The following is a 26,486-nucleotide window of genomic DNA, read 5'->3' as shown; positions in this document are numbered from 1 at the left end:
TTGTAAAGCGCTTTGGGTGCCTTGAAAAGCGTTATATAAATCCAATCCATTATTATTATTATTATTACTGCAAGGTCCTAACAAATGTATTGATTGGTACCTGATGAGTAACCAGGTGGTGCGTTCCTGATGACCTGCAGTAACGGGCTGGTTCAAAGAGCTTGTCAGAGAGATCCTACATGTAAACATGCAGGGACTATAGTGTTTTATTAATTAACTCTTTGTTAATAATTGTTTCTTGGGAAACAATTATGGGATATTATAAATGACCATCAATTATTCAATAACTTTCAGCAAACAGGGTCACTTCTGCTGATAAACTTAAAAAGGATTAAGTGCTAATTTTGAGCTGCCTCTAGCTTTGTGTAGTGTTTTAGGCTCTTTTAGCTCATTGTTTTGGATTGATGGCTTTGATTTGCACTCAACCTGCTCATCCCTGATTATTTATTTATTTAATGCAACAAGTGGACAAAAGAAGTGAGCATGGAGTCATTTTATTTATTTTTATTTTTAACATGCAGAGTAAACTTTTACTGGTAATGCATTGTAATCAAATAGCCATTCATGTATGGGAAACTGTGAGTTTACATAACGTGATGGGTGCTAACAAACACAGATAAAGATGAAGGAAGTGATGTTGCCAGCATGTGTTTTATCTTTTGTCCTTTTGTCAAAACTAGACTTTTGTGAACAGGCTGTTCTCACAGCTGCAGTAAAAGATCATGTGACTGCAGCAGAAAATACATTTAAAACACAGAACAATTGGAATTGTAACAGATTTTCAATCACAACTGATTTTTTTCAAGTCTCAGCCAGATAAAAATTTGCATAATGTCCTAAAAAAAACTGGGAATTATTTGAAAAATTGAAAGTGTTTTTTTTAAGCAAAAGCCCAGAAATTACACAATTCACCTTTCTAATCTCACGCTGATTCATCTGACCACTTTTTTGTGCAAATTCGACATTGAAAGCCAAGATTTGCAGAGACGGCATGCTGGAGAAAGTCCTCATTTAGCTTTGTGTGCCCGTCTTCACGAAGCCGAGTGAAAGGGCGGAATGGTGGCCTGGGCAGCATTGCAGCTGATAAACAGTGGAGCTTGGGGAGAGAGTGACAAGTGTGTGAGAGTTGATTGCAATAAGATTGAGATGAGCTTATAGCCATGAGTGACTTTTTTATGAATAACTTTTGTGTAACTAATCACATAAACCCCCACCGTATTAATAACGTGTCTTTGAGCTAAGTCTCTAATTTGTTGCTTAATTGACTAACAAGATTCAACTCTAACATCAGCACAGACAGTAGTCAGGCTCGTCTGTCAGAACACGTTTGTACCCATGCATATATTTACACTCCCCACTCTGCAGCCTCTCTATCCTCCCGTGTGTTTGCCCATGCAGTTACTTCATTAACTCCGATGCATGGAGCTTTCCCAAGCATATATGAGAGGGAGAGAGAGATTGAAAAAGAGATTAGTGCCCCCCAAAAAGACGGCAGATAGACGGATGAACAAGCGGAAATGAAACTGGTGCTAGGTCAACCAGAGAGAGAAAGCGAGAGAGGGAAAGACAGAGAGGAAAGATGGGGGTGGACAAAGAAATGGCCTGGGGAAAGTCGCAAAATAGATAACAGAGCAGAGGAAACAGACGGCGAGTGGTGTAGAGATTGAGGGAGAGGAGGACAGACAGCCCTAAGAAGCAGGAGGAAGGAGGAGCAAAATGAAACATGAACACAATGTGCTTACACTTGCATGGGATTAAAGGGAAAAATGGCACGGCCAGTACCATCGTGATTTGTTTGTAATGCCATGCATGCTCTGTCTATCTCTGAGCTCCGTTGTATAGACGATCACACTTCCTCGGGCTGTTTTTCGGCATTTCATTGCAAGACACCACCATAAAATCTGCAGTGAAAGAAAGCAGTCAGAGGGTTTCTTTTCCCTTAATGCTCTCGGTGCCTTACAAGAACCAAAATAGCACAGAAGAGAATTCAATAACAAAACCGAGAATTTTTAGTCCTATAACGCTAAGAACTCTGAATCTGAAAAGCTGCACTTCAGTGGAAATTGGAAGGAATAGCTTATGTTAGTTTGCTCTAATTTACAGAACTATTATTCCACCCAAACCCAGCGCTTGTTTACAGTAGTACATATATTATTTCTAGCCATAAAAGTCAGGTTAAAGGTGGCAAATGTTTTAGTTCACACGCCATTTACAGACCAATTTGATCAAGCTGGTTGGAACAGTAAACCACTGCATAATAATCCATAACGAAAAGTGTTTGGGTGCAAATTAGCACTTTCTGAAAACATTCACCTTTAATGAACCGTTTAATTACAAAAAAGACTAACAGCATGAGATGTCTCAAGAAAAAAAAAGTGCAGTTTCAACAGTATGTTTTAGTTTTCCCAGCCAGCCTGCTGTCATTACCAAGACTCTTTGTAAAGAAAGTGGCTCTTTGGCTTCAGCACCTTATTGCTGCGCGGTATGGCAGGAATGGCTAATGTCTTTTTCAGTAAGAGGCTCTAACCTGACAGCAATTCAGAACTCTGGCTCAGGTTAAATTTACAGTTGAGGCAACCACTCAGATCCACTAATGCATTCTTACACAACACAAAGCTTCCTGGTGCAAAACACAGTGCAAAATCCCCAAAAAGTAATGCTCTCCTTCTGTGAGTTTTTAGACTTTTCAATGAGCCAAATTGGACCCCTTGCTGGTCCAGGTTCTAGCCTGCAGGTCATTTGTTTGACACCTCAGTTGACTAACGTTAGCCTGGAGTTGTGCTACAGGGCTTTAATCCGTTTTTCAAAAGCATTTCTCTTGCAATGCCATCAGAGACATACAGTGTTTGACAATTATATTGTCTGCAGTGAAAAATAACAGCCAGATCCTCCGACTTCTGGATTTTACTTATTAATTTACACATCCATTAAGCGCAGAGTCTGCCGACTTCTTTTACCTCATCAGTAAGTGCATGTTTAAAATTAATTTTACTTGTGGTAAAATCAGTCTGCTTGAAAACATTAAAAGGTCAGCGAGTTTTCAACCAACACATCATGCAAATAATTTGTTAGACAGTTATTTATGTTAGTCTAAAGATGGAAAAATAAAAAAAATCTTACCGATGCTGTGTAACATCTGAATAACAAAAAAGGACTGATTTGTTGCAGTTGCAGTCACAGGAGATATGTACAAAGTGTTCTCGATCAGTGACACTTCATATTTAAATGCACTGGTCTGCGTCATCATCATGCAGGTAGCGAGAGGTGAATATTTGAACCCAGATTATGACCTTTTTTAGAACTAACCAGGTTGTTTTTGGTGCCTATAGCAAACCGAGCAGTGAGTGGAAGCTAAACAAACAGCAGTGTTCTGGCTGAGCAAACTCTAACTGTGGCCGGTGTATCAAGGTTTTAATGCCAAATGACACCTACTGACTATCTGCAGCTTTAAGCCAAAGAGCAGTGCTGTGACAGCAACAAACTGATGCAACTGCAGACTGAATAGTTTACTTATTTTACATGTTTTATCTAAAGTTTAAGTATCATAAAACAGAAAAATAATACTCCACATGCTTCATGTGTCCTTCAAAATAGTTACCCAACAGGACATCACTCCATAACATAGCACGACATACAGACTGCTACAGCGGGCTTTAAAAAGCTAATAAAAAATCTCATAAAATTCATGTGTCATCATGAAAAAAATAACAGTATCCCAGCCAAACCAACAGGAATGATTAGTGTAGCATCAGACGATCAAAAGGTGAAAGGTATAGAGTCATCGTTCACATATTTCTTTAAGTGAGACAGATTTTCTCTGAATATCCTCATGAAAGCTCATTATAAATGTTCACCTTCCAAGACCCCTGGGCGGTTTAAAGTAGAAGCCTGAGAATTGTCCTCACTCTCAAAATGTCAGATAAATCTGACGAATCGATCATTCAGGAGGAAAAGAGACAATTAAGAAAAAATAGCTCAAGGGTGGAGAGGGTATTTGCGCAGTAGAGGAGGAAGAAGGGAAAGAAGAGGGCAAGGACAGGAGGAGGAGAAACACAAACACACCCTATAAAGATAGAATCATAGCAGAGGTCACAATAGATGGAGAGATACAGTAGGAGAGATGGAGGGGAGGGAGGAGTGGGATCTGCCAGAGGTGGAAGAAGATGCTGGTGTTTTATGAGCAGGGGAGAAGGTTAAAGCAAGCGGTTGTAAAAGACGGCTTGGACTTGTAAGAAGTCAGCAGTAGAGAGCCATCTCAGTGAAAATCAAATATATTTTAATGGCCGATGATAAATCTACACACATAAAACTTGGGTCAGCCAGGAAGTTGCCAGTTTCAGTAGCAATGTGGTGTGTGTGTGTGTGTGTGTGTGTGTGTAGAATGCAGACCAGTGGCAGTGCAAGCGCGGATGCATTCATGCTCGTCAGTGTGTGTTCTCCTTTGTGTTTGCTGTTTTTTATCTGATAAGTACACAAGTCAACTGTGCAGGGAGATGCCCTCTGGGCACGAGTCGAGTCACATGGCCCCTTTAGTCAGAATCAACCATTTGTCCAAATCAAATTGCACAGTGGAGAAATTGAATTGCGCTCACATGATCATGCAAGAACAAAGACAGAGCAAAGCCTTGAGCCTGAAAGATTTCAAGGCATCTCAACAGTCCAAGTATATTTTTAAAGAAGACAGACTATTTCGCGCTGCTGGCAGATGATCATTTGTTAGAATGCCAAACTGTAAGAGAGATAAAACCTACTCTTGCATGATATCACCTCGAAAAAAGGAGCTGAAGTGTTGTAAAAGGGGAAAAAAATACAGTCCTTATTTTTAGAACTGAAGCAGCACCACCTCTTGGATGTCAGTCCACCGCTTTCGTCCACACAAAAATATCTCCACAAGATTTGGACGGGTTGGCTTGAAATTTCTTGCACGCAGCAGCTGATCACAAAATACACGTTAGAAGTATTGACAGCTTCAGCAGTGGAGGTGGAGCGAGAGGTGGACTCTGAGATCAGGTTTAGCAGAGGGTGTCTATTCCAAAATGGGTTTTTTTTGTGTGCGTGTGGATGATCAAATGTGTCTGGTGGGCAGGTGCAGTAAAACATGCCCTCTGTCAGGAGGTGGCAGCAAGGAATTGACAAAGATGGTACTTTTCTCCTCTTAAAGGTTGAGAGGCAGTAATTCTCAGCAACAACCAGGAATGTAACAAATAGAAAATATCTATCTGCGCTACAATGTTCTGCCATTTTGCATGCAGGTCATAAATCTTATGGAACCAGGATAAGCCCTTCAGTTCTTCTTCTGAAGGGAGAAGTACTAAAACAAACAGTTTTAGTACTTCTCTCTTTAAGCCACCTGTATTCTGATTAGCCACTCCCTGTAAAAGATGGTTTTAGTGTAATATTGGCAGAGCCATGTGCCCGAGATGATCATTTTAGGAATTCCCCTATGAATAACATCCTCCAGAAACAGGAGTACAAAAAATGTCCAGAATGACTCATGAAGAAAATGTATTTCCGATTTATTACCTGTCTCATTATTTGAAACTGTGGCCATTTTATTTTAATTGTCCACCCCAATTTTTTTTACATAAAATAAGAAAAATCACAAGTTCCTTTTGATGCATTTTATTAAAAACTCTTTAATTTAATGTGGGCTAACAAGCAAAGCTTTGACAGACTGAACTGGCATGAAAGCAGCCTCCAGGAACAATGAGTAGCACCCAGCTCATGTTATATGTTGGTGTTGCTTTGACAGATGCCAGCTGTTAGCATACAAACAATAGTAGTAAAATTCCAGTATATGATCATTGTGACTTAAACACTATAAGATGCAGTGGATTCTGTTGCACAGACTTGAGTGTCTCTCTTTGCAGTGCTGAGATAAGTTTGATGCGCTGATGTGACTGGCATGCAGCGTGAATGCAAACTATCTCCATGTTTGAACTTTAATGTTTTTTTATTCCACAAGTTGCAGCAAAGCCGTCATCGGCCAGCATCTGTTGCACTGAAGGAACAGTAGAAAAGCACGTCCTGTCACAGTGTCAGCACTGCTGGCTCTAGCTAAGCTATAAAGACTCAGTGCTCAATACAGTATCTTTGCTAACTGGTCTTTAACACTGCAGCCCAGTCACTGCAAAACACCACAAGATGTGATTGTGCAGTAAAAACACATTGAAATTAGAGTTATTTGCTTGCATAACATTTCTTAACTTTGTCATGAATCAATTTCTGAGAAGCACAAAACATTTCTGTTCTTTTCAGTTTATGTCAAGCAGAAGTCATCTAATGCATCTTCATACAGGGAACTAATTTTGTAAAATTGCTACTTTGCCAACTGGTGACTTTAATTATTCACTGTCTTTTTACAAGACCCAAAAGTACATTAGGTCTATGCTTCACTGTGGCTTCTCCAATCCAATATTAAACAGTGAATTTTTGAAAAGTGTTCTAGTAGAGATAAACTAGTCCTCAGCTGGACCTGCAAGAATACTGGTTAGGAGTCAGCTGGACTCGAGCCGCTAAGTCAAAGATTTAAACGCTGTCATGCTCTGTGAGCCACCGGCATTGTAGTGACCTAATTTCACCACAGTTTCGAGGGTAACTCTTATCTGAATTAAGTGCTTTGTCAAGGTCAAAACAGTGTCCCATAACTTATCAGAGCCTTTTTTTTTTTTCCCAGTTTGAATAGTAAAAAATGACTCCATTATAAGTCCTTAACAGCAGGGAGAGAGCATCAGGGCTGTCAGCACTGTAATTACCAGTATTTATGGGGCATTCTTCGAAGTGTCTCTCCTGCTTTTTTTCACCTACCTGCTTCTTTTGTGTGTCACTCTAATTATTTCCCGAGCTTTGTTTAGGCTCACACTTTAGAAGCACTTGTTCTGGCGGTATCTTAGTAAACTCAGACTAAAATGAACTGAAATAAAATGAAGACAAAAACTGAGATCATAGTGTATACTTTCAGTTCTAATAGAAAATACACTGAATGGAAGGTCCGTGTTTTGTAGTCTTTGTCAATTTAGTCAAATCACTCAGTACAGCAAGGACTTTTGGTGCGCGTACTCAGCAAAAATCAGTGGAAGATGACAGTTTTTGTGAGCTGAAATCGAAACGTTAACCCTAAAAACAGAATTTGAAGTACAATAATGCTGATATACTGAAGTTTGATTTGTATTTCTCTCTCCATAAGTACACGTGCCGAGCCTTGTCTCCACTCTTTGTGTAAAATGTATTTTTCTGAGTGTTGACTAATGAAAAGATAAACACTGCAATTGACTTAATTGAAATACAATAGCCTTATTGGGGTAATTAATCTAATGATCAAACCCAAAACACTATGGATTTGCAAGCACTTCATTAATTTGAATTAAGGGCGAGGCTCCACTATAGTGAAATTATGAATTCAATATCAATTGATCTTCCTTAGCCGCTATGCAGCAGTGCACAGAAATGGCAACGCGAGCTGGGACCTCATGTTTTACCGTTTATCAACCATCCAAATATTTTGCAGCAACATATCTTATCAACATGCGTGCAGGGCTTCTTAAAGTAGCTACAGCACACCCCATTAGGAGAAATGAAGAAGAATGTCTGCTCTGCCAATGTTGTCACTTTTCTCCACGTTGAAGCACACGACCAGAGGATGACCTCATTTAGAAAACACAAGAATAGAACCAAATGAATCGGCGAGAAGCGGAGGTAAAGCCGCTGGCTGACCCACGGTTCCCCCGGTAATTGTTACGTCCATTCCTGCTTCAGCAGCCTCCACAGTGACCAACCGCTGCCCCAGTCACACTGCTATTGCTATGGTAACCAAGTTAGAGGTTTAGGGAAGTGAGTAATCTAATCTTCCCACTTTGTGGTGTAGCGATAAGGCTCGCCACCGTTAGCCCACCCGTGTGTGTGTGTCTGTGTATGTGTGTCCTATTCAGTTATTCTGTGCTGCACTGCTTACATGCACAGACTCACACACAGAACCAATATGTTCCACCCTAATAGGCAGGTGAAAGCCAAGGGGCAGATAGGCATCCAGCCTTGTTGAAAAGTCTGACTCTCACTCAAGCTGACATTAAGTGTCACTCATTTATTATGAACCTTGACTATAAACAGGGGAGATTTTGTTTCACTATTTTTACACCCTGGACATGTCACCAGTCGTTTACATATACATCTATACACAGTTTATAATGTAAAGAGACCCGTTAACTTAACACACCTTTGTTTGGTTTGGTGGTGGAAGCCAAAGGAACCGCAGGAAATCCATGCAGGGACATGGAGGGCATGAAGACTCCACACAAAGAGAGCACAGTCGACCAGAAAGGCATGCTGATATTTTTTTTCTGCTGTGCGGAGACAGTGCTAACCACTGCACTGCAGTGCCACCGTAAAGACAAAAGGAAAATAATGGCACAAGACACCTTTCGTAGGAAAAAAAATCTCTCTTTTGTCTGAAATTGACACAAATGTGTGGTTTAAGAAGCCCAAAGCTCAAACCTGAACCCGGTGCTATCAGAAAATGTTTTTTGGGGGACAAACAATTTTATTCTGATTGGCACAGATCAAAAATCATTTAGATTTATTTTAGAAGCATTTTATTTTTCCCCAAAAGATAGGATTTAGTTTTAAGGTTAGCATTTCTTTTCTCAGTGAGGACTCATTTCTCGTGCTGTCTATTAATCCATCCAGATCACCTCCCTCTTCTCAACCATCTCCTTTGGGTGGAGGTGGTCTGATGAGATGCCATAACCTGAACTCTGAGCCCCTCCCAAATCACTTACACTAACATCTTTAAAAGAAGCTCATTTCTGCTGCTTTTATCTGCACTCTCATTCTTTTCATCACTACCCACAGCTCCTGAGCACAGGGGAGGGTTTTTGCTGCACTTGTGTGGGTTTCATTCAGGTATTCTGGCTCCCTCCCACAGTCCCACATGTCATGCATGTTTGGATAATTGCTGGTCCTAAATTGGTCATGGATGTGAGGTAGTTAGGTGCTCAAAGTGTAATGAACAGAGTGCTGTATAAGTGGTCAGTAAAACTAGAAAAGTGTTATATATAAATGCCAGTCCATTTCTGTTACTGCTGTACCGTCTGTCAGTGTCTCGCTTCACTCTCCGCTCAGTGATGAACGAGACCCTGAGATATTTGAACTCCCACACTTGAGTAACTCGAAGAGAGCAATCCACCCTTTTCGGACTCAAACTTGGATGTGCTAATTCTCATCCCTGCAAACTGCTCCAGAGTGAGGTGGAGGCTAACGTGCTGTGTGTGTGTGTTTGTGTGTGTATGCATACAAGCAAAAGAAAACAGATTATGAAACCATGTTTTAGAGAACAAAGAAATCTCAAGTTAAAGTCACCCTACTAAGAGGCAAATCTAAATGATCTTTTTGTCAGGGAGTATTTTTGCTTCACTCTGCAAGATTGAATCAGCGTCATCACGCCACAGCCGCTTGCAGTGGATAACGAAATCAAATTTTCCTTTGCGGTCTAATTTATAAATGAGGAAATATTCTTTTCCCCTAGATCTGTATCATACTTAGACTTTGAAGAGACGTTTGCCGAGAACTGGGCCTTTCCAGAAGAAAACAACGTGCTCATTGTTACTGCAGCAGATCAGCACTAATGTGTGGTGACTGCTCTGGTGTATTGAGGGTGAATTAGAAATAGCAAAGTGGCTCTTGACCAGTCTAAATATAAGAAAATTACAACTTTGTGTATAAATTCTATTTTTTGTTTTCTGAGAGTACAACCTCACATCATTCATTATTTGAACCACAACGGCCCCAATAAGCTGCTCTAGTTAAATGCCTGAAACATTTTATAGTAATGAAGAGCTGCATATAAACTGCATAAACTGACCATCTCCACACTGACTGTGACTAATCTTTCAGAAATAACATCGAGCACATTTAGTGATCGTGGCGTGGTTTGTTTTAAAGTGCGACTTTCATGTAGTAAATCAGAAAGCACCGCAAGTGAGGTGATAGAACAGAGGCAGGGGAACTCCAGGCCACAAGAGCCAGTGTCCTGCAGGTTTTAGATGTGTTCTTGATTCAACAGCTGATTTAAAGGCTAAATTACCTCCCTAAGTGTCTTGAAGTTCTCCAGAGGCCTGGTAATGAACTAATTATTTGATTCAGGTGTGGTGACCCAGGGTGAGATCTAAAACCTGCAGGACATCGGCCGTTGAGCCTGGAGTTCCAAACCCCTGGTCTTCAACATTCAACAGGAATCGGTTAATGTTAACAAACCTTATATTATTTCATGTTTCAGAGAGATTTTAAGACTTTAAGATTTTTACATTTAAATGTTTAAGATTAGGCTTAAACCTTACCTTTGTTTTTTCTTACAATATAAAGCACCTTGAAACAACTATTGTTGTTTTTTGTTGATATATAAATAAAATTTAACTGAATTAAACTGAGAGCGGAGCAAATATACATAATATGTACCTTTATTCTTAAACAGCAAAAAAAAGATCTTGGTGTCTTTCCCAGCTAGTGCAAGCAGTTACCTTCAAATGTTTGGCTAATATATCTCACGGTTTCATGTAAACTGTGTTTACTGTGTGATGTTGTAAACAAATTTTACGAAGTGCTTAAATTAGTATAAACCATCCTTAACACATGATTAAAAAAAAAGTGAGGCCACTTAAAAAAAAAAAAGTTTTTTCCTTAAAAGCCGAGGTAGACGCGAACATTTCCACAGCTGTGAACAGTGACCACAGAAAACTCCAAACACGAGATCGATAACAAACTGAAACATTGAAATTAATTTCAGATTTAACCCTGTGAGGTATCACTTGACTGTTTTCTTTAGAGTCTGGTGGTGCACTGTGAATAAATACGCTACAACTAATAATAATTTGTGTGTTATACTATGATGCCAAGGCGTGCTACTTCTGTAGAGAAAATAATGTTTTCACTTGTAGGTAAGTCTCTTTGTATGACCGTATCGGCATAATATAGTTTACTGATTCAAGTTAATGATGGTAAAACAAAGTTAAAAGGTTTTGGACGGCATCCCCATTTCCTACAGTCCACAACACATGAAAATGAGTGGCATTTGATTTTTTTTTTTTTTTTTTTTTTTTTTTTTACAGTGTACATGAAGATCGTCCCTGTATTGAAAGAGATCTATTCTCCGGTCTCACGGAGCATACGTTCAGGCAGAGCACACAAGAAAGGCTGGGCTGATAAGCCTTTATTTTGGCACGGGGATAACAGCGTAATCTAGACCGAGAGTGATAGGATCTGCAAATGAGATAGAACCAAAGTTGTTAGATCCCTTCATCCACACACGTTCGCGCTCACTCCCTTTCCCATTTCCATCTCTCACCTCTGCGGGTTTGCTTTTCCTTCGTCTCTCCATGGGAACGTATCCAATCATACCACTCTGAAATTATTATTGAAATTTCCCTCGCCTGTGTGTGCGCGTGCATATGTGTGTGCGCAGCAGGGGTTTTGAATGAGATGAATTGGAGTGGGGCGGTGGTGAGGTTCAGACGGTATCTGGTGTGAGGGTGGAATAATGTAAACGGAGAGTGGCAGCCGCCGTGTGGCAGAGCTATCAGTGAAGGTGGAAGGAAAAGTGGAACGGAGGCTGATGAGAGTAACAGGGTCACCTTAGGGCCAGCCCTCGCTCTCAGTGGCATCGGGGATTTTATTGTCATATATTTTTTTTGTCATCCTGAAAATAATGGAACGAGGCTGAGATGGAGAGCGGTGCAGGGGGGGAAGATTGCCAAATCAAGGTCTGTGGAAAAGGAGGGAAGAGCAGATATCGGGATAGAGAGATGGCAGGACTGGGCTTTTTTCTGTAATGACAGGATTTGACTGGGATTAGGAGAGGGAGCGAGGGAATCAGGTGGACACTTTAGGAAAAAATTTGAGCAGTGTGATGAGTTTGGGATGGAAGCAAGAAAGGAAGAGAGGAGGAGAGAGAAAAAAATAAAAATGAATGACACAAGTGGAAAGGAATAAAGAGAGGACGGAAAAGGAAACCCTGAAAGAACAGAAAGAAGGAAGGAAGAGAGTTATTTAAGGAAAGAAGGGGGAAGAAAGGAAGATAGAAACAAATTAAGAAAGGAAGGAGGGGGAAAAGGAAATAAAGAAAGAGGTCACAATAGCGGTTCCTCATGAGGGTCATTGTTGCGGGGAGAAGAACATTTTCTCATTTGCTTGAAGATAATTGCAGCATTCATTATTCTGCTGATGCTCAGTTAAGCACTAAACCAGAGCAGGTCATTTTATATGAGACTTCTATGCACTGCTAAGATGTAATATCTGTTGGACACCCTGTAGCCATTTGTTGGTTTGTCTTTGTCTCATCTTATTGCTTACAGAAGCCATTATTAAAGTAAGGCATGATAACAGCACCCACAATTATATTAATACAGTCGGTGATTTAACAGTGGGCTGCATTTAGGAGTGCAAAGAATAAAAGTTTTATTCTGGATTAATCTGAGTATTTTCTTTATACATTTGGGCAATGAAATGGTAAAGTCATAGAGAAGCATATGTTCAGATGTCCCTTTTTCATGCAATTGGGAGGGGGAAAAAATGATCCTCCCATTTGCTTCTGTTTATCCAAAGTTGAGCTGCAGAGGCAGCAGGTTAGACAGATGGGGTTTCCTGTTCCTCCTAGGGGACCTTCAGGTGTTCCTAAGCCATATAAAATCAGTCTGCTCTCAGCCTGGCGTGCCCAGAAAGCACTAGGGGAAATGCTGAACTACCTCAGCTGGCTCCTACACCACAATTTCTCCAAATGTCCAAGCTCCTTCTCCTGTCCTTAAGGCTGAACACCACCATACAGAGGAAACTTCTTACATTACAGCCTCTTGCATCTTCCTCCTCTACTTCATGCCTAGAGGGGAGAGGTGAAATACACAAATGACAAAGTAAACCAAAAGCTTTACCTTCACACTCAACGCAACGGCTACATTATGCTCCACCTCTCCATTGGTCATAAATAAGATTCAGATATATTAAAACTGCTTTACACAGTGTGGCATGTCTCCTTAACCCAGAAGGAGCAAGCCACTGTTTTCAGGCAAAGAACCAGACCACCAGCTTGTATCCACAAACTCATTCCTGCAGCACTACACAGAGCTGTTCAGCATAGGTGAGAGCTGGTATTTAATTCCTCTTCTAAATCAAAAGCCTTGCCTTCTGGCTCAGCTCTTTCTTCTCCCAGTACAACACCCAAAGCAACTCTCACCCAACCCATTGGGAGCAATCCACTGTTTTCTGGCAGAGAATCACTGCTTCAGACTTGGAGGTGCTGACTTTCATTCTGGCCACTTCACACTTGGCTGCAAACCACCCCAGTGCTGAAACGCAGGTTCTAATGAAGCCAAGAGAAGCTAGAAAAAGCTGCGATACTGCGGTAACTCTCTTTGCCCTGGCCGTTCCTTATCTTTAAGTGCCATGAAAGTAAAAGCAGGGCAACTTTGTCAAAGTCACCCACTGACAACATGCTTGAATTTGTGTGAATTGCAGAGATACTGATATTACAACAGCTATAAGGAACTGCATGAAGCAAGCGCTATAAAGCTAAATGTAACAGACTTTCTTACATGTCAGACAGAAAACCATCACCAGCAATATCCCAGCATCACTGTTCGAGATGCCGAGACCTGGAGACCTGCTGGAAAAAATGTTCTAAAGAATAAACATGTTTAAAATTCTGTGCACTTCATCGTTATTTCATCAAAACCTAAAATAAATAACTCAAAATATGAAAATTCCTGCATAAACACTCATTTTTTTTCCTTATCTCTGTAATATTCCTCTCTTAATCAGTCATCATGAACCGACACAGCAATTTCTGATTCTTCTCATCAACAGTGCAAATGAGCTTTCCGCTCATTCTCCGGAGGCCTTCGACGGTGTTGTGCTCCATATGTAAACATCTGAAGGCTGTTTATTTGTGGGCTTCAGCACTCATCTCAGGAGAAGCAGGCAATCCCTCGTGGCGCTAAAGTGGGGTGTGTGTGTGTGTGTGGGGGGGGGGGACTGTGCGCGTGCTAAAGGCTTTGTGTTTGAAAGCCAAACTTACACATTGTGCTCTGGGAAACCCCACAGTGGCTCGTGGTTTGTTTACATCAGAGAAACTGATCATTTTGATTGTTGTAATGGCAGACTGGCAGAGGGACAGTTGGCTTGTTTATTCAGGGAAAATCACTACACACACAAAGTCCTCTAAATATCAAAGGGCATTGCGAGAAAAGCAAAAGCTTTGAGATGCTCACTGACGCATCAGTCACATGCCGTAAAGAAACAAACAGCTCGACACACTTTTTCTATTGTCCTCGCTAACATACCCAGTGAAGTTATTTCAGTGTACACAGCTAAAATCAATCTAGCGCTTCTCCTCTAAGTCTGCTTTTTTAAAATTTAATATTTCCCCAAATACCTTTTAAAATCCTCCCGAGTGTGTGTATTCAGCTGTAATTTGCTGGTGGAGATAATGGCGAGCCTCTGAGTCACATCCTCAAAGACATCTATTTAGGTTTCTCTCAGCGAAGCAACTGGTATATCTGCTTCTACTTTGAATTTCCTCCTGAAGGACGTATATAAAATGTAGCCTCGCTGTAATGTGCTACAGTATTTGAAAATGAAGCCCACTTTCATGCTTTATTTTCTCCTGCTTTCAGCATGTTACCTTCTTATCACTTTCCTAAACAGCTACTTTATAAAAGAACTTGTCAATCACACTTCATCCGTTGCATACGTGAGCAGAGGCTGGATTTGGAATCAAAACAGGGGGAAATGTATGTATTTGTGAATGCAGGGACGGTTAGCGGTGTTCAGCGATTAAACAAAAGATTGCACTGATTATTACGTCTGAATCACTTATAAAAAGGAGCATCACTGTCACGGCTAAATGCAGGGGGAAAAAGAACAGGTCAATTAGCAAATGGCAGGTTTATGAACTTGCTTTCAGGTGTTCTGTTTTTTATACCTGTAGCTGCCCGTCATGCAGTACAAGCTTCTCAATACAAGCTGCAAATGGTGCCATGCTAACCTCACCTTTCTCATTACATACTCCATCAGAGTTTCACAAATTAAGAGAATGAAACAGCAAGGAAGTGTCGCAGAGCTGCTGATGACATTTTTACTAGAGGTACTGTAAGGCCACTGAGACAATTAACATGTGTTGTAGATTTTTTGCCTCCTGTAGAACTGCCTCCATCAACCTTTTATACTATAATTAACCAGTGTTTCTGTAACACCAATTTCTACATATGACATATCTATGAGCTTGGAGCCTAGACACCAGACTCTAACAATATTGTGCCACCGCTGTAAATCATTTTGAACGTGAGCCGTCTGACTGAACTCACTTCGATGTCTAAGCTTCTTTCTTTCTGTTGGAATATTGTCCATCCACATTTTTCTTTCAGGCAGTGCTGCTCTTCACTGTTATGGACAACTCAGTCTGGCCATAAGCAGACTGTTATTAGCAAAATGTGCCGGGTTTTTTTTAGGGGTTTTTGGTATCTGGAGAACTCTCATATACTGCAGTTGATGAAGTAAAAAATGTAACACTTTTTAAAATTCAGTTAATAAACCGCTCTACATCTTTATGAAGCTTACTCTGCAGTTCAGGGTTAGATTAAGGACAAATCCGAGCGTGGTCAACTGACTGAGTGAAGTGTAAGAACACAATTAAAATTATTATGTTTATTATGTTTTCATTGTCTTTGGATTTTATTGCAGTGCAGTGGTTAAAATAATAAAAAACATGATGAATTTTAAAATCATAATGTTAAAAGAAAGAAAAATAGCAGCTGCCCTGTGCATCAAAGTGCCTCAAACCATCCATCCACCCCAACCTCCTCCATATGTTACTTTTTAATAAAATCTTATCTTTACAAGGCAAAATGACGTGGAAACCTTGAACTCTGATGGTGCCAAGTAACAGATTATTGCTTTATAATCAGGACACAGTTTGCTAACAGACTTGTTTTTGTTGGTAAAATAAGCCAGACTCATATTCTCCACATCCTGGCATGGCTCTTCCTCCCATGTTTCCAGCTCCTCTCTTCTTACTTGATCTAGTTCCAATTTCCCTCTAGTCCCCATATCTCTCTTTAGCCCCAGCCAATCCTCTCTGGTGGTCCTGTGTCCACAGGATTAGTCATTAACTTTCTCCTCCACTCCTAAGATCATACCCCGCCACTGCTCACCCGCCATCACTGTCCAGGGCTCCAATCCAACTCTCAGCGGCAGGAGATTGGCCTCGCAGGCTGGGGCCGAGATTAGACCTGGCATGGCGGGGCTCGGTGGGCAGCAAGCTGACACTGGTGCAACAGAGAAATAGCAGGCTGGAGCCTGACAGTTCCTGGGATTTTCTGACACTGCTGCATAATAGAGCAAGCAGGTGATGGGGACAGAAGGGGCATTACTATGCCAAAATCACCAATGTCTGTCATTGCCCAAGGACAGAAGTGTCACTAGATGGTGACAGTCTGGCAGGTGTGTTCTCAAAGGTGTTTTTTTGCAGGGTTGCTATTAAAAAAAAAAAAAAAAAAACACTGTCATGTTGATTATGTTGATTATATCAACGCATAATATGAATTATGCCGACTTCTGATGAGTGTAGTCTATTGAATTACTTACAGCCATCTGAACCTGTTTCTTAAAGTTGTGAGGATGTTTTTTCCTCTCTTGGCTTAAATTTTGTACATCACATTATTATATGATATGACAGCCTACAGCACTGTGCAAAAGTCTTGAGCCAAGGTTTGGGATTTATTAAAACACACACGGAAATGCAGTATATAATGAAAGACACTGTTTTATTCTAACAAGCTTGAGAGTCAATATTTGGTACGACCGCCTTTATGCTTGAGCACAGTCTGAACTCTCTTAGGCAGCTTTCTGGTAATTTCTTTGAAGAGTCTTCAGGAATAGTTCTCCAGGCTTCTCGAAGGACATTCAAACCTCTTCTTTGGATGTTGACTGCTTTTTGGTCTGTTCTCTGTCAAGATGATCCACATTGTTTCAGTAATGGTGAAGTCTGGGCTCTGGGGTGGCCAATTCAATTCAGTGGCTAAGGTCTGTCAGTTGTTTGATGCTGGACAGGAGGTGTGGACAGGTAACACCTATGGCTCCCTAATGAGACTCACCAGGAGAGCGGCTGAGTGAATGAGAGCAGAAAAGTTGCAGACCAGGAAAACTATGACCCGAAAAACATTCAAACCAAAATCAGAAGTGATCTGTAGAGTTTGATTTAATTCAGTGTGGATTTGTTTCTGATTTCAGAAGTCAAAATAATTTGGTGCTTGGAAGCAGAACACAGTAGATTTGGAGTTGCATGTCCAAAAGAATGCCCATCTGCACTGTCTCATCTATCCGATGTGTGATACCACAACAGAAGCACATTTGTTTTTCGAAGTTTTATTTAGATGATCAGTCATGTTACATGAGTGTCATATGACTGGCTCAAAATAGCATTATTGGTGATGTGATTAGCTGTTGGCGCAGTGGAGCTCCAGTCACTCATGTCACACAAATATTTTCCAAGTCCTCAAGAGAAAAGCTGTTGCTCTGCCCACTAAAATGACACTACAGATGTCTTTTCCTGCACTCCGAAAGCCCTGCTGAATGCATATTTTGGTTTCTCAGAGTGATGTGCTGAGCAAATTTCTTCAGTTATACAAGTGCCTGAAGTGCTTCTCAATGGGTTAGAGCGGTAAGCAGCAAAATGAAAATGGAGATTGTGAAACATCTGTCTGATACTGATATTTTTCCGTGAGCACAAAACGTTTGTAATCGCAGATTCCCACAGAACTGCCTCCTTTCTGATGAGTTGCTTTTGATCATATGTTTTAGTATATACAGCCACATTAAAACATCTGACTGCTGAATTGAACGATGTTGATTATCTCGTTACAGTAACGCCTGTTGAGGGGTGTGATATATTAGCGAACAAGCCAACAGTCTTTTCTTGAAGCCAATGTGCTTGATGCAGAAAGAAATTGGCGATCTGAGCGACTTTGACGAGGGCTACATTGTGACAGGTAGAGGACTGGGTTAAATCATCTCTAAAACCCTGGTCTTGTGAGGTGTTCCAGCGTGCAGGCGCCTTGGACCTTGCAAAAGTGTCTCAGGGGGAAGCAAGCAACAAGATCATGGGCTCACTGGTGCATGTCGGGAGCAACAGCTGGCCCGTGTGGCCCAATCCCACAAAGGAGCTACTGTAGCACAAATTGATGAAAACTGCGCACCACTTATTGGGCTGTATAGCCCGCAGAAAGTGCCTACAATCGGCATTTGACTCCATAAAAGAGGAGCAATAAAAGACGATGTCCTAGTTTAATGAATCGAGCTTTCTTTTACATCATATGGACAGCTTGTGTGTTTGTTTGTTTACTTGGGAAAATTGGCACGCAATATCTGAGTGTAAAAGTGTTGTAATTTGGGCATCATGCAGATCCTTTGTTGAGATGTACCCTAGCTCACTGGAGACTGAAAAAAGAATATGGTGCCCTACTACTTACAGGTATGATTGAAAAGCAAAACTTCACTTTCGTGAATTTTAATCAAATATCTGCAGGGTATATTGGGAATAAAATTGGGAAAACAAGTAAAAAGAAAAACCCAAAGCAAATCCATCCATGAAGCGTCACCTTGCACCTTACAGGAATTTAAAAAAATCTGGTGCTAAAGTCTTGATATCTGATACGACAGGAGACCTTCCGAGGTCCTGAATTAGTGTGAAGTTCATGCCTTTAAAGGTCAGAGCTGATTTGGGAGCACACATGCGACCTACACTATTTTAAGCAGGTTGTTTTAGCAGATGAGCCTGTCTGCTTGAAATACAAACACTTAGATGCAATTGTTGCCTGGACAGATGCCAGTATACTGTCAAATGTAGCATGTTTAAACTACATTAATAACCAAGCAACCAAGCCCTTTTAGGGATGGAAGATTTTTAATTTAAGAATGAAGAAGACAGTTATTGTAAATATGGGTCTGGAAATAACCACTAATACTGCCAAAATGCCCAAAAGAGTTTCTGTAAATTCAGATCTTCTGCAGGGTTACTGGCAGCCATGGGCTGATTAAAAATTCAAGCTAAATATTGATGTTTATTAAAATGGTTTGTGATTCAAATCCATTTTCTGTCCATGTCTTTAATTCGATTTATTCTTTGTCTTACCTCCATGACCAAGCAACATCATTTACGTATATTGTTATAGAGGCTAAAAAGAATATTTATGTATTTATTCACTGCAGTAAATGTGAGTCAGTAGACCCCTGCTCACAAGCACTGCTTCTAGTAGTCTTGAAGCAGAAACTCCAGTATGTGAAACCTGCTACAAAATGCATGTTTTGATAAGGATATAGATATTCAGTGCCTTACGCTATATTTTATATTTTGCCATATCTTTAGCCACACCTATGCTCTACACATAAAAAGGAAAGTGTTGTGTTTGCACTACTTTAGCTGTCATAGGTGAACCCAATGTTTTTAGGCCCACAGCAGGACTTGGGCTAACCATAAATTAAACTTAACTGTGGTTTACAAAAGCTCTTGCTGTGTCACTGATGCAAACATAAATCTCAGCCTGGCTCATTTTTCTCCCTGTTAGGAGATTTTTGACCTCATAGCCAGTGTTGGGAAGGTTACTTTTAAAATGTATTCCACTACAGAATACAGAATACATGCCCCAAAATGTATTCTGTAACGTATTCCGTTACGTTACTCAATGACAGTAACGTATTCTGAATACTTTGGATTACTTAACATATTATCGTGCTTTTTACAACAACGTGAATGTACTATTGCTGTGTGATTTATTACCATTACTGAAGGTCCGCGGCTCCGAACCTTAGTAAAGGGACCTCTGACTAATACGGCGGGGTCCGTGTTGGGCTTTTAGCCGAAAAATAGCTTTACTTTGTTGTGTGGGTCAACTTTTCTTGCGAGAGACAGAGAGAGGCGTTGAAAGACTGCTCCAACGGAACTTATTGTTTTCGGAGGAGAACACGGTGTACAGTCGAGTCTTAATAGCTTACTTACAACTGGGCTCGTCAGGCTCTCTTCTTGGCTGCAGTGGTTATTATTATATTTACATGCTTCCAGCTCCCGTTTTTTCTCGATGACTGCTCGTACCTTTCCATTATCCTTTTTTCTCCCTCCTCTTGCTCACAGACACATAACGTGTATGGCAGTCCATTCTCCCTGCAACACGGACTATACTGCCCATGAGGCTACATTCTTTTGAGCTATTCTTGTAGCATTCTGCCTGTTAGCTTAGCACAACAACAACAACAACAACAAAAAGGTGCTCTCTCACCCAGGAAACACACAGTCGCCCTGTAACCATGGCAACCGTAACGCTGCCGCCTGGAACAACAGAACGTAGCTGTCAAACAAAACCCAAACAGTCCTGACCCGCGACAAAATGAAACAGGAAAGTACCGCAGTGTAATCCATTTATTTCAACAAAGTAACTGTATTCTGAATACCACCTTTTTAAACGGTAACTGTAACGGAATACAGTTACTCATATTTTGTATTTTAAATACGTAACGGCGGTACATGTATTCCGTTACTCCCCAACACTGCTCATAGCTATAGAGATTCACACAAAGTACATGCTGTCTAACTCAGAATGTGGTATCCTAGCTCTCTTTTGCTGTCATTTTGGCTTCTTCCCACCCTAGTGACAGCCACAGACAGATTTAAAGTGCAACTTCTGCTGTTAATCAGGTAATCCTTTTTAGGGAATTTTAAAAGAACTCCTTGTAGCATAGCTAAAGGTGTCTAACTACCATACAAGAAGCACATACTGATATTGTGCTTGAGCATATTTATATCATGTACTGTCATCATTATCAGCTACTCAGCAACCAAACAAAAGCTGCTTGTGTTGCTGCAGCCTCAGTAATAACAACAACAAATGACACAGTATATAATTACACTGCTGGTCAAACGCAGCATTAGCTTACAGAAACAGTCATTAGTCAGCTGCTGTCTTGTTGGTTTGCCATGTGGGCTCGCCACTTGCAAGGCAAGAAGCCTGGTGTGTTGCCAGCTGAGTGGCAGGACATGGGTAAGCATTAAAATATGAATGGATTTGTCTCGAGTTCCAGATGGAGCTGGATGATACCTTTGGTCTAGCTTTTCACCAGACCAGAGTGTTAGCAGCTCCAGAAAATCGAAGTAGCACTATTAGCTAAGGTGACAGAAACATGCAGTCACAGCTCCGACAGTCAGACAGCTTGTGTTCAGTGGTCTTCTGAGGGGTGCACAACAAAGAAAGTTCAACATAGTCTGGCTTTCTTTCACCTAAAACCACAGTCAAAAATAAAGGGCATTATGTGTCGGGGTTATTGGCTTTCTTTGTCAACTCTGGCTTCCTGCTTCAGGGTATGTGAACACAGACATGAAAGGGAGCATCTGACATGTCATTTGACTCCTCTTCTGCAAAACATGGACCAACTGAGAGCTGTCTGGTTAGCCAGGAGAAACGCGTCATTAAGATCTATAAAGAACAAAAACAAGAGATGTTGGTAGAAACGCCTTAATACATGTTAATTCCTGTGGCAACATGAAGGAAATCTACATGTGTATTTTTGCACTACAGTACCTTTACTGCACTGCTTTGGCTCAATTGGCTGTCCGCAGTCATTTTTGGAGCCTATCATTGGGAATATAATTGGTATAAATTAGCATGAATGGGTCATTTTAAACTAATCTTAAATGAGAGAGGCTATGGCTCAGCATAACTTGTTTACACACTGATTGAACTTGGCTGTTCACTTTCTGTAAATGTAAATATGATGCTGGGTTGTGGTCATTATGCTGCAGTCACATTAGGGACCATGACACAGCCAAAATCATTGTAACCATGTACACTAACTTGCAGTCTCATTGACTTTGAAGTAGTTGCTGCAAAGACAGGGACGAGGTCTCTGACCACTTGGTCAGAGGTCTCTGACACTTTTCAAAGCAACTTTGGTGCATCAAGGTCACGATTATATGTTAATAAGACAGAGTCAGTCTGCTAGCAGTTTGTGATTGAACATGCTCAAGTTGGTAATTAGACGCAATCTGTTTGTTGATACTGAGATCAACTGTGATAAATTGGGGAAAATCACAAATCTGTTGCAGAAATTCCTCCAGAAATAGTGAAATCACCCTTAATGATCCTTCCTTGTGACAAGAACGTAGCTGTCATATATTTCTCCGGTGCGACTGGGCCATTAATGGGTAAAATATCATTCTTTTTTGCTATCATCCGATGCTGCCTAAGGAATTAATTTAAAGGAACAGTGTGACATTTTGAGAAATGTTCTAATTTACTTTCTCTGTGTCTGTCTCTGTATAACATCCCTTCACCTACTGAGGAACATAACTCCCCATTAAGTCACAAATTTTGATTTTTATGCATGGTTTTATAGACATTTTAACATGTGTCTTGTTTGTCTGCAAGCTTAATAGACAGAGACATGCCAACAGCTTCTTTCCCTGCTGCCACTACATAGATGAGGCAAACACATGCAAAGACTTTTCATTAAGCGTCACCAAAAATAAATGAAAAAGGGATGAAGTGTACTTGGCCAAATGATTGCCTCATTTAAGCTGCACATGGAAAATGTGCAGGAGCTGTAGTTTTTGTCAGGTTGAATAAAAACATTACAGGATTTTGTATTGTCGAGATGCTTAGAGGCCTCACCCTACAGGTGTTTCCACTTCATATACCTAATTAGATCACTTCTCAGCACCGTGGATGTGTACACACTGTGCCTGATTGACATGTTTATGCCTGCTTTACTTAGTTTTGTAGCCCCCTGTCAAGCCAGAATAATGCCTGTCTGTGTTGTTATGAGCTAAGATCTAATTAGCAGACATTTAAAATGTTGCCTTAATATATTTAGGTAACTTTACACCATCACAGTAGGATGAAGTGTGCCACAGTACCTATCCACGGAAGCTTCACACTGTAGCATTGGTCCAGGTGGGCTACTTGTGTCCCAAACAAGCCGCATAGGACACGATATTTTTGCAGAAGGACCACTCAACAAACCAGAGTGCATCACAATTTTCCACAAGGGTCGGATAGAAAAAGCCAGAGACACAGAGAGAGTGTTACTCGCTGCCAGCTCATTCCTGTATATTCTTCACCTTGTGCAGGGGCTTGAGTGTAAATATGCCAAGGTTAGAGAGGCCTAGCTGCTAGTGCAAGCTGAGAGGGAAATTAATTGAATTTCCAACGAGCATGCTGATGTGAGATATGGCTTGGAAATTCAGAATCCTTGTGGGCTGTGTATATGAGGACAAACAATGGCATGATGGAGGGAAGTATACACCAAGAAAGAAAATCATTGGCTAAGTAATGGAGACTGCTTGCATATTTGCCCCGATGGTGCTAGCTGTCACATTTGAATCAAATTAAATGGAACTGAAATTAAGCAGACACAAAGGCGTGAATGATTTTGTGAGGTTGATTTTTTTTTTAATCCATTTTTTCACCTTAATAGACAGTAAGTGCTTTGGACCAGAATGTTGCTTTGTCATAACGCATTAGTGATAACAAACTTAAAATAGATGGGTGTCCTCTTAAAGAGGGAGCAGTGTGCAGCGCCTTCTCCCTGTCTTATTTAAAGCCCAATGTGACTTGCTTTAGGCTAGTTTAGCATATTTCCGGATTAAAAGCAGAGTCTTGTCTGGGACACAACAAAGGAAGGGGCTGCTCAGAAAAAGGTCGGTGTAAACCGCTGCAAATATGCAGGGAAACGGCACAAAAGCTGATTCCACACTCTGTTGTTGGGGAATCAGTGCAGTGTGAAATAATGTTCACCCAAGTTCTCAGTGTTACTTTATGAATCCTAATTTTATGGTATGTTTCTCTCGTAAGACTGCAGCACGTGCCATTATTATTTGTTCTGTTTAGATGCCTAAGCAGCAGCCTAAGCAAAGAGGCCCCCGCCCCTGCCCGCTGCTGCCCCCGCGACCCGGCCCCGGACAAAGCGGATGAAGATGGATGGATGGATGGATGTTTAGATGCCTTCAATTAAGTCATAATTATTTTAATTAGTAAAGAGTTTTAATACCTGTGGGTTTTTTGTTGTTGTTGTTTTCCAACAAGTGAATATAGTGAAATCACATATATAAAACATACACTAAAGTCCTATGTTAGTAACCTGAATGCACTTCCCCTGAGCTCTGGTTGACTACAGAGACTGTAGGTGACACATCCTGGGCCATTTGGGTGTGAGGAGAACAGAATGTGTGATCTAATCCTCTTAAAGCAGGGAGAGATGGAGTTTTAGAACCATAATTCATATTTTTAATCCACTCATAAAGGCTCTGACCCAGTTGGGAACATTGTTTATGGATTATGTTACATTAACATCCCCTTTGTTATTGCTGATAGAAGTTTTACCTGGCTGAAGCTGTGCCTAGCATTTGTGGGATTTCGACAGAGGTCACCGTGTGTGTATTGCACTTTCAATTTTGGCAGGTTTATGTGATGCATGCACATTGACGGACAAAATTCATGGAGTTAAGTCTTACATAACCACAGCACTGTGAGAATGATCTGGCTGACTTGTTTGTCTCTCCCACGACCAGTTAGGCTGACCTCGGTCCAGGAGCAGCTCGAGTCTCATTCGTGGCCGAACTTTGCTCTTGGTTAGGCGAGGAATGGTACTTTGACATGGCGCTGTGGATCTGGGTATTCAGGAATAATCCTTTGTAGATCTTTGCAAACATTCACAGAAAGATTTAAGCAGGCTTTTCTTGTACAGCCTTGCAAAATCTTTGTCAAAACTGGTGTGCAATAAATAAGGATTATTTTGCACTGTGAAACATGCAAAGCTACTCTAGTAGAGTCCAAGAATAAAAACATATGGATTTGGAAATGAGCATTTCCCTTTAATGATTTCCAGAGTGGCTGCTATAAGGGATTACTGCTACCTCATTTGTTAGCATTAGGGGTGGAACAATTCTGAAACTGAGGCTGAATACAAATCCAAAAATAATACAAACATCAGCAGTTTGGTCTCTTGGTTTCTTAATGCTAATACTATGAGACCCATGTGGAATTTCTTATGCCTACTTAAAACTGCTTCTTTTTTATTATTTTTTCCTTTCCGAAAAAAAAAATATCAAACTGTGGTTTTGGAGAAACATCAGGTCAGCGTGCTCACAAAAGTTAAGCTCAAATATTGCAGCTTGTCATATCACAGTCAAGTATCACTCCTTAGTAAATTCAGAACTCCAGCAACACAACTTTATTACTATACAATAAAATATATCTTCTGTTTCTGTGCTTCTTACAGGGTCAAGTGAGAATTCAAATCATATTTTATCCCATTGTTACAGGGTAGGGCCGGGTTTGTGCATGTTTATCATCTCTTTAATTGCAAATTATTTGCAATTGGATTATAATAATGATAAAACCAGTAGTGAATCTAACCTGGTGTGGACACTGTCTGACTTATTGTGTGATCAGGTCAGACTCCGGCGAGCAAAATTTGTCGTGGCAAACCCAATGCAGTCCAACAGCACTGCTTCTTCGTTGGTGCATGGATTACTTGCAGTGATAAACAATCATGTTAACAATCGATCTTTTCTGAAGGAGAAGCCCATTTCTCAAACCAGCTGGAGAACGAGGATCCTTGAACTCCGGCTGGATCAGTTCGAGACTGGAAGTAAATCTTTTCTTTTCTGCTTCCACATGTAAATTATTTGCAAGCAATTTTTTTGCCGGCTCGCACTGTTAATAAAAGAAGCTCCCAGAGCTTAAGAAGAGTTTCACCTTTTAATTATTTGACTGCAAATAAAATACGCTCATTCACAGCCTTAGAAAATATAGCTTAATCGGTTTTATGTTATGTCACTGTAGTTCACATGATGTGTTTCTGTGCCAATGTCCACCAAACACTTTGATGGTTTCATTATTTATATCACTGTCATTATTGTCCCATGCCTGATTCATTTTGCCATTTGCGTCAGTGGAACAACCGCCCTTGGCTCACATGTTGGAGAAGCTTGGCTTCTCCTCACTGGCCTTATGGCTGACAAATGACTTTGTGAAACGCGATATGGTCTCCCACAGCAAAAAAAAGAATAGAAATTGAATCCTGGCCTCTGTCGGCAGTCTCATCTGTCATCTTTTCAATATTGATGTCCATTATGTTTATGGATTATTTGGCTGTCTTCTGTACTCTGGCCCAGCTCGCCCTGTCAGATCAGCCACTTGGGGCAGTGTCCCCGTAGATAATGTCATTTTGATTGATGGCTTTCATAGTTTAATTGTCAGCACGGTCTAATTTTAATGGAGCTCTCCACACAACAGAGAGATTACATCTTAAATGAGGCAGGGTTCAAACTGTGTGCAAGGTTGCACTGCGATGTTGATACAGTGATACTGTACAATAGATTCTGTATCATCATCCCAGGCCATTATCAGCTACTTAGCTCATGTTCATTGCTTCCTGGATCACTTTTCATGGATCGCATG

General features: G+C 40.7%; 1 protein-coding gene and 1 long non-coding RNA gene across 2 annotated transcripts in view; one reads left to right on the top strand and one right to left on the bottom strand.

Moving 5' to 3' along the window:
* The window catches only part of tmeff2a (transmembrane protein with EGF-like and two follistatin-like domains 2a), a 133,843-nt gene that overhangs the window by 69,377 nt on the left and 37,980 nt on the right, over window positions 1-26,486 (top strand). The window lies entirely within an intron of this gene.
* Window positions 1,000-3,182, bottom strand: LOC143413042 (uncharacterized). Its single transcript, XR_013093596.1, has 3 exons — window positions 3,121-3,182; window positions 1,783-1,901; window positions 1,000-1,096 (listed from the first exon to the last, which is right to left on the bottom strand). It is a non-coding gene; the product is annotated as an uncharacterized LOC143413042 (long non-coding RNA).

Source organism: Maylandia zebra, linkage group LG16, assembly GCF_041146795.1.
Source record: "Maylandia zebra isolate NMK-2024a linkage group LG16, Mzebra_GT3a, whole genome shotgun sequence".
In the NCBI taxonomy this organism is placed as follows: Eukaryota; Metazoa; Chordata; class Actinopteri; order Cichliformes; family Cichlidae; genus Maylandia; species Maylandia zebra.
This window is presented reverse-complemented; position numbering and strand designations above follow the sequence as displayed.